This window comes from Oryctolagus cuniculus, chromosome 19, assembly GCF_051225735.1.
Source record: "Oryctolagus cuniculus isolate XC-2025 breed Fujian yellow rabbit chromosome 19, ASM5122573v1, whole genome shotgun sequence".
In the NCBI taxonomy this organism is placed as follows: domain Eukaryota; kingdom Metazoa; phylum Chordata; class Mammalia; order Lagomorpha; family Leporidae; genus Oryctolagus; species Oryctolagus cuniculus.
In genome coordinates this window covers 12,086,572-12,095,684 of record NC_142885.1, presented here as the reverse complement: position 1 = coordinate 12,095,684, position 9,113 = coordinate 12,086,572, and positions in this window count along the sequence as shown.

Here is a 9,113-nt window from a genome sequence, read left to right as displayed (position 1 = left end):
CTTTTTACATATTAATGATGGATTCACAGAGAAATCAAAAAAATCACATTTACAATAACCAAAAAATTAACATTAATAGGAATAAATTTAATCAAATGAATGAAAAGATCTCTATAATGAAAATTATCAAACACTGACCAAAGAACCATCAAGGACACAAAACTGGAAAGTATTCCTTTTTTTGTGGATTGGAAGAATCTAAATCATTAAAATGTCTATCTCATAAAGAAATCTACAGAATACCAATGACATTCTTTACAGAATTGGAAAAAAAACAACCCTCAAATTCATACAGATCCACAGAAGATCCAGAACCACTAAGGTGATCCTGAAAAAATAAAAATCAAGCTGAGACATCACAATACCTGACTTCACAGCATACTAAAAACCTATACTATTTAAAATATCATGTGGTTGACAATAAAAAAAACTGAGACGTGGACTGATGCAGCGAAACAAAGAATCCCAAAGTTAATCTAAATACATACAGCCACCTGATTTTTGACAAAAGGGTTCAGACCATTCATTGGTGTAAGGATAATCTCTTCAACAAATGGTGCTGCAAAGCTCGATGTATTTGTATAGAAGAATGGAATTAGATCCATGTCTCTCATCATTTATAAAAATCAACTGAGATGGGGCAGGCGTGCACTTCTCAGAAGACTGTTCTTACAAGTATGGTCAAAAACAGTGAGGCCAGGTTCTAGGGCTGTGGTGTAGTGGGTAGGGCCACCAGCGGCGCTGGCATCCATTGTGGGGACCAGGGCCTGCCCTGGCTGCTCCACTTCTGATCCAGCTCCCTTTTAGAGGCCTGGGGAATGGCTGTTGAGGGTGGGTCGATTGTTTGGGCCTCTGTCGACCTTGTGGGGAGACAGGTGGGGCCCTCGGCTCCTGGCTTCTTATAACCAGTGGATGAACAATCTCTGTCTCTCCCTTCCTCTCTGTAACTCTGACTTTCAAATAAACAAATAAATCCCCCAAACAAACCAAACAATCTGTAGTGGTTTCTCTTTAAGGGCAGTCCACCTGGGGTAGATTAACCATTCAATCAGATGTGTGTGAGACTCCCGGTTCCCCAGTTTGCAATGAACATTTTCTCTTGTACTGCTGCTGAGCTGTCTCACGTTTCCCAGGGCAAGGCAGGCAAACTATTTCCTTGGGAAGCCCCCAGTGTTGTTATCTTGTTATCTTTCCTCCTAGCTTGGTCATTTTCTTGAGGGAATTCACAGTAAATTTTTTGCCTGGAGAGTGGAAGTCTGACTATTCAAATTCTTAAAATCTGAGAGCAGGTAAGATCCCAGTACTCAGTGAATAGTTTTCACTGGATCTCTTTTCAGCACAGGATCTTTTTCTCACTCTACCTACAGGACCCTCTGAAGGGAATGAAACCTGGGCTACAGCCTGGATGGGCAGGGCAGAGGCTCCCCAGTGCACTGTGCGTACGCTCATTAAACACCCTTTTACCCTCAACTTCATGCCCACCTCAGGGGCCTGAGGCCTGGGGGGTTTGCACTGCGTTACCGAGGCCATTTCTCAACTTTCCCCACTGCAGGCTCACACTGACGTCTATGTTTTCACCTGCTCATCCGCTTTCTTCTTTCCAGAGTTTTGCTGCGGTTGTTTTCTCTCTCATCCTTTGTGCTCATGGGTGTTTAAGCCTTCTTCAAAATGCCTTTTACTGATAAACAGCATTCAGGAGGGAGCAGAGATGTTCGTGCATTGGTTCAGAATTTAGCATTTTAACTGAAATGCTCTTTTGTCCTTTATATTTCAGCCTTTAGTCCATTTGGAAATGTGATTTCATTCTATGAAGAAAACTGTCTGAATTTTCAAAGGTTAGATATTCTCCCCCCCACCTTCTATCGGATAACTTACTTTTACCTACAGATTATTAATATATTTATAGCATTTTTAATATATACACTACATTTGGGTATATGCCCAAGTCTACTGCTAGACATTCTGTTAGGCTCCATCAGAATCTTAGGTTAATCTCTAATAAAGCAGTTCCAATTGTTCCAATTGCTCTACCTTTAGAATATATTTTAATGTTCTGTAGTCCCTACAGCCCTCAATCCATTACTCTCATGAACTTTGTCTCAAATATTCTACTACATCTGACTATAATTTCATTCAGTCCCTTTACATCTTTTTTTAATCTAAAAATTAATTTGGAAAAGTGATATTCTCACATTTAATGTCGTCATCAAGAGCAAAAAGAAGGTCTATTTTTGTTCAGATCTAAGTTACCCACTAAAATGTTGCAGTTTGCTTAATTCAGTTCCTGTACAAGGCTTTGATAAATTTACAGTAAGATATGCTCTATTTTTTTTATTTTGAACAAGATACTTTTAATCATGTTTTTAGACTCTGTAGGGAAACCAGTAATCTTTCATATATAATAAGATACTTATCGTACTTCCTTAGTTAGTATAATCATTTTTCTTTTCCTTCATTTATGGTTCCTATGGTTTATCTGGGAACTTTGCTCGTGTATTTTTTTCTGAATTAATTCTGTTGGTCTGGATACCTTTGAATAGCTCTTTATTTTAGGCTCTCTAGTCATATTTTTCTATTTATCTGCCTTTCAGAGAATTGTTACAATAATTGTGCAGAGGTTGTCCTCCCGGACAACAGCAGAGAGCTGGTCTGGAAAAGGAGCAACCAGGACTAGAACCTGGCACCCATATGGGATATCGGCGCCGCAGGTGGCGGATTAATCATGTGAGCCATGGCGCTGGCCCCGAGGCATATTCCTTCTATATCTAATTTGTGGAGGGATTTTTTTTGTACCATCAAAGGGTAATGAATCATACCCAGTGCTTTCTCTGCATCTAATGAGAGTATAGTTTTCATTCTTCCCACTATGTTGATTAATTTATGATGTTGATTGGTTTGCAAATGTGGAACAACCGTGGCCTTTTCTGGATAAATTCCAGTTGATAGTTATGTATGAGCTTTTTGATGTTTTGAATTGTTTGGCTAGTTCTTTGTTGAGAATCTTTGCATCTGTGTTCTTCAAGGATATAGGCCTGTAGTCTTCTTTCCCTTTTGTGTCTTTGTTTTTGGTGTCTAAGTGATATTGGCCTTCTAAAAGGAGTTTGGCAGTGTCCCATCCTGTTCAGTGTTTTCAAATACTTTGAAAAGTGTTGGATTTTGTCTTTAAATGTTTTGTGGAATTTGATAGTAAAACCACCAAGTCCTGGGCTTTTCAGTGATGGAAGAATTTTGATTACTGCTACAATCCCATTACTTTTTATGAGTCTGTTAGATTGTCTTTATCTTCTGGATTAAATTTAGTAAGTTATTTGTATTTACAAACTTCTCCATTTCTCCGAGGTGTTTCAGTTTATTAGCATATAGTATTGAATAGCAATGTTTTGAAGCCTTGTATTTCAGTAGTGTTGGTTATAATGTCTGTTTTTTTCATCTAATCTTATTTATTTGAAGTTTTGAGGGTTTTTCTCTCCTTTTTTCTTCGTCAGTCTTGTTAGCAGATTATCTATTTTTAAAAAATATTATGTAAGGTAAACAAATTCCATGTACTTGCTATATACATATTCAGGAACATATTGATTCTTCACACCCAACATTTCCTGTATCCCATGCTTCCATACTTCTTCCTCCTCCCTCTCCCATTTCCACTGTTGATTCTTACAGCTGTCTCTTTTCAGTTAACTTTATACTCGTAGTATTAACTATACGCTAAGTAAAAAGTTCAACAAATAGTATGAAGAAAATAAATTGTTCCTCAAAGTGAGACAAGGCTTGTAAAAAAGCATCATATCTCAAAATGCCCATTTCACTCCTGCACATTATTACATGTTAATTACTCTGTTAGTTACCACAGATCAGGGACAGCATATAGTATTTTTATTTTTGAGACTAGGTTATTTCACTAAGTATAATGGTTTCCAGTTGCATCCATTTTGTTGCAAAAGACAGTATTCCATTTTTTCCTGGTAAGTAAATAGTATTCCATGATGTATATATACTACAATTACATTTTTTCAAGAGTTATTTATTTTAGAGGCAGAGTAAGAGAGAGGGAGAGACAGAGAATGAGAGGTCTTCTGAGAATGAGAGGTTTTCCATCTGGTTACTCCCTAAATATCTGCAGTGGCTAGAACTGGGCTGTTGTGGCCAGTGCTGCGGCTCACTAGGCTAATCCTCTGCCTGTGGCGACCACACTCCTGGTTCTAGTCCCAGTTGGGGCACCAGTTCTGTCCTGGTGGCTCCTCTTCCAGTCTAGCTCTCTGCTTTGGCCAAGGAAGGCAGTGGAGGAAAGCTCAAGTGATTGAGCCCCGCACCCGTGTGGGAGACCAGGAGGAAGCACCTGGCCCCTGGCTTCAGATTGGCAAAGTGTGCCAGCCATAACAGCCATTTGGGGAGTGAACCAACGGAAGGAAGACCTTTCTCTCGGTCTCTCTCTCTCACTGTCTAACTCTGCCTACCAAAACAAAACAAAAAAAGAACTGGGCTGTTCCGAAGCCAGGGGCCAGGAGCTTCTTCTGGGTCTCCAACGTGGGTGCAAGGACTTGGGCCATCTTCCACTGTTTTCCTAGGCCATCATCAGGGAACGTCCAGGCTTAAAACTGGCACCACTATGGGATGCTTGTGCAACAGACTGAGACTTATCCCACTTTGCCATGGTGCCTGCCCCCATGATTTTTTTAATCTAGTCATCATTTGACAGACATGTGGGAATGGTCCTCAGAGACGGGTAAGACACTCAGCATCCTGTACCAACCTAAGACAGGGCTCTAGGCCAAGCTGCCAGAGTTACCAATGACGGGTAAGGGCAGAGATGACTGAGGGCAACCTAAGACAGAGGCCATTCTCAATAAAATAAAAAAGGGGGAGATGTAGGCAGCCTTTGGACAAATCAGGGCCAATCTTGGCTTGTGGAATTCCTAGGATAAGAAAGTCACATACTCCCATCCTGAAGGAGGATGATAATCAAGAACACCCTGTTAAAATTATCTTTGCTACTAGAGGCCCCGATAAGTTGCTAACGTATGTTATTATCTTTTGTGCTTCTTTGTTCTGCAGCTGGATAAGTATAAATACTGCTGAGACTTTAGAATAAACAAGCCTTGATTAGCCTTGTTGTCTTGGCACCGTTCTCTGTGCCCTTGTCCCTCTTTTCAGTCCCACTCCCTCCTTCGGGTTTCGTTCGAGCCTAAACACTCAGCTCTGTGGGCATTTGTAGAGTGACCCATTAGATGAAAGTTCTCTCTTCTATCTGCCTTTCAAATAAAATAATTAATTAAAATTTTTTAGAAAAATAAAAAATACTAAGATGGGTATGTTAAAAATCCTAACACCTGGTGCCTCAGAATTGTGTTAGGTTTTGAAAGCATCCGAAGGTCTTTGGCTTGATTTAAGCTTGTAATATTTGAAAGGGGTGCTGCTTATTGCAAGTCACCTTGCAAATACAACTACTCTGATGTTTTCTGAGTCTTGTTGCAGGTGGAAAATCCAGAAAGCAGGGCATTTAAAAAAATTTATTAATATAAAAATAACAGATTTCATGTATTTCATAGGTACAATTCTTTTTTAGAAAAGATTTATTTATTTGTAAGATTTATTTAATTTATTTGAAAGACGGAGTTACAGAGAATGGTAGAGACAGAGAGAAAATCTTCCACCTGCTTGTTCACTTTCCAGATGGCTGTAATGGTCAGAGGTGTGCTGATCTGGAGCCAGGAGTTTCTTCTGGGTCTCCCACGTGGGTGCCGGGGCCCACGGACTCGGGCCATCTTCTACTGCTTTCCCAGGCCATAGCAGAGAGCTGGATCGGAAGAGGAGCATGTGGGATTAGAACCAGTGTCCATACGGGATGCCGGAGCTTCAGCCCAGGACTTTAACCCACTGTGCCATAGTGCCGGCCCTATTTTTTACTTTATGTCGGAGTTACAGAGAGAGAGAGAGACCAAGAGAGAATCTTATTTTTTTAAGATTTTATTTATTTCAGAGATGGAGTTACAGACAGAAGGAGTGAGAGACAGAGAGGGAGGTCTTCCATCCGCTGGTTCACTCCCCCCAAATGGCTCCAATGGCTGAAGCTGCACTGATCTGAAGCCAGGAGCCAGGAGCTTCTTCCGGGGCTCCTACGTTGGTGCAGGGGCCCAAGCATGTGGGCCATCATCTACTGTTTTCCCAGACCATCAGCAGGGAGCTGAATCAGAAATGGAGCAGCCGTTGGGACCATCTCGGAGTGAACCAGCGGATGGAAGACCTCTTTCTCTCTCTCTCTGCCTCTCCTTCTCTCTTCGCGTAACTTTAACTGTCAAATAAATTTAAAAAAATCTTTTAAAAAGGACTACATAGAGCCAAAGACAACACACTTTTGCTTTCTTTTTACATTTTATTCAATTCTTTACTTAATTATTTTTGTATGTGAGGGACAGAGTCTAGTAGTGGTGGGGAGGAGAGAGAGAGAGAGAGAATTTCTCATCAGCTGATTGATTTCCCAGTTGCCTACAACAGCTGGGGCTGAGCCAGGAGCTTACAGTCCAGTCTGGATCTCCTCCCACGTGCGTGTCAGGGACCCAAGTACTGGTGCCATCACCACTGCCTCCCAGGGTGTGCATGAGCAGGAAGCTTCAGGAGTGGAGTGGGGACTCACACCCAGACACGGGGATGAGGGATGCTGGTGTCCTGTGTGGTGTCCTAACTGCTGCACCAAATGCCCCCCAGACAGCAGACTTCTAACAGGGAGTTGCAGGCTGTGTCCTCATCACCTAGTTATGAAGAAGGCCTTGTGGTCCATGTATGTTATGCTATTTAGCTAACACGTTAAATCTCATGAAGATTTTAATACACAGCATGTAAATGTGTACTGCATTTGCACAGATAATGGTGTGTTTGGATGAGGTCACGGGCATGAGCACAAAGGGGTTGTTTAACAGTTACCCGCCATCCCCACTTGTCTTCAAATGTTGTGATTGAGATGGAACTCTAGCACATGAAAGCACTTGTTCGCAGAGCCCTTTTTAGAACATAAATTGCTGTTATAACAGAAGCCCTCTCTTAGCTCAGCATAATAGATAGGAGCCATCATGTGCTCCTGACCCAGGTTATGCTATGAGAATGAATTATTTTATTAACAGCTCTTCCAAGTAGCATTAGTGATAATGAATGAAGAGATTTAATGTAATATTGATAATATTATGCATGCAAAATAGCATACTTCATCTCAGTAAAATAATTAAAATATACTTGAGGATGTTTTACACCCCACCCATACAATGCTTGAGAGTGTTTATTGCTTGTTACTGAGTACATCAGCATTAGCCGGGAATGCCAATGATCTCATAAACATCCTGTATTCAGAATTCTGAAAAAAAAATCCTGAAGAAAGGCATGTTTTTTTATTTTTTATTTTTTTAACTTTTTTTTTAATTAATATAAATTTCCAAAGTACGGCTTATGGATTACAATGGCTTCCCCCGCATAACATCCCTCCCACCCGTAACCATCCCCTTTCCCACTCCCTCCCCCTTCCATTGACATCAAGATTCATTTTCGATAATCTTTAAATACAGAAGATCAGTTTAGCATACATTAAGTAAAGATTTCAACAGTTTGCTCCCACACAGAAACATAAAGTGAAAAATAATAGATGCGTTTTTAAATGATGATGAAATCAGATCAGACCTATTGTCATGTTTAATCCCGGTGAGAGTCAAGTTGGGAATTGATAATTTCTTTTTATTACTGAAGATCAGTTTAGTATACATTAAGTAAAGATTTCAACAGTTTGCACCCCCATAGAAACACAAAGTGAAATATACCGTTTGAGTACTCGTTATAGCATTAAATCTCAATGTACAGCACATTAAGGACAGAGATCCTACATGAGGAGTAAGTGCACAGTGACTCCTGTTGTTGACTTTACAAATTGACACTCCTGTTTATGGCATCAGTAATCTCCCTATGCTCCAGTCATGAGTTTCCAAGGCTATGGAAGCCTTTTGAGTGTTCCGACTCTTATCTTGTTTAGACAAGGTCATAGTCAAAGTGGAGGTTTTCTCCTCCCTTCAGAGAAAGGTACCTCCTTCTTTGAAGACCTGTTCTTTCCACTGGGATCTCACTCACAGAGATCTTTCATTTAGGTCTTTTTTTTTTTCTTTGCCAGAGTGTCTTGGCTTTCCATGCCTGAAATACTCTCATGGGCTTTTCAGCCAGATCCAAATGCCTTTAGGGCTGATTCTGAGGCCAGAGTGCTATTTAGGACATCTGCCATTCTATGAGTCTGCTGAGTATCTGGCTTCCCATGTTGGATCACTCTCCCCCTTATTTATTCTATCGGTTAATATTAGCAGGTACTAGACTTGTTTATGTGCTCCCTTTGACTCTTAGTCCTTTCATTATGATCAATTGTGAACTGAAGTTGATCTCTTGGACTAGTGAGATGGCATTGGTACATGCCACCTTGATGGGATTGCATTGGAGTCCCCTGGTATGTTTCTAACTCTACCATTTGGGGCAAGTCAGCTTGAGCATGTCCCAAATTGTACATCTCTTCCCTCTCTTATTCCCACTCTTATGCTTAACAGGGATCACATTTCAGTTAAATTTCAACACTTAAGAATAACTGTGTATTAATTACAGAATTAAACCAGTCATATTAAGTAGAACAGACAAAAAAACTACTAAGAGGGATAATGTATTCAGTTGTTCATTAACAGTCAGGGCTATGCTGATCAAGTCACCATTTCTCATAGTGTCCATTTCACTTCAACAGGTTTCCTTTTTGGTGTTCAGTCAGTTGTCACCGATCAGGGAGAACATATGGTATTTGTCCCTTTGGGACTGGCTTATTTCCCTCAGCATGATGTGTTCCAGATTCCTCCATTTTGTTGCAAATGACTGGATTTCGTTGTTTCTTACTGCGGTATAGTATTCTAAAGAGTACATATCCCATAATTTCTTTATCCAGTCTACCGTTGATGGGCATTTAGGTTGGTTCCAGGTCTTGGCTCTTGTGAATTGTGCTTCTATAAACATTAGGGTGCAGACCACTTTTTTGTTTGCCAATTTAAATTCCTTTGGGTAAATTCCAAGGAGTGGGATGGCAGGGTCGAACGGTAGGGTTATCTTCAGGT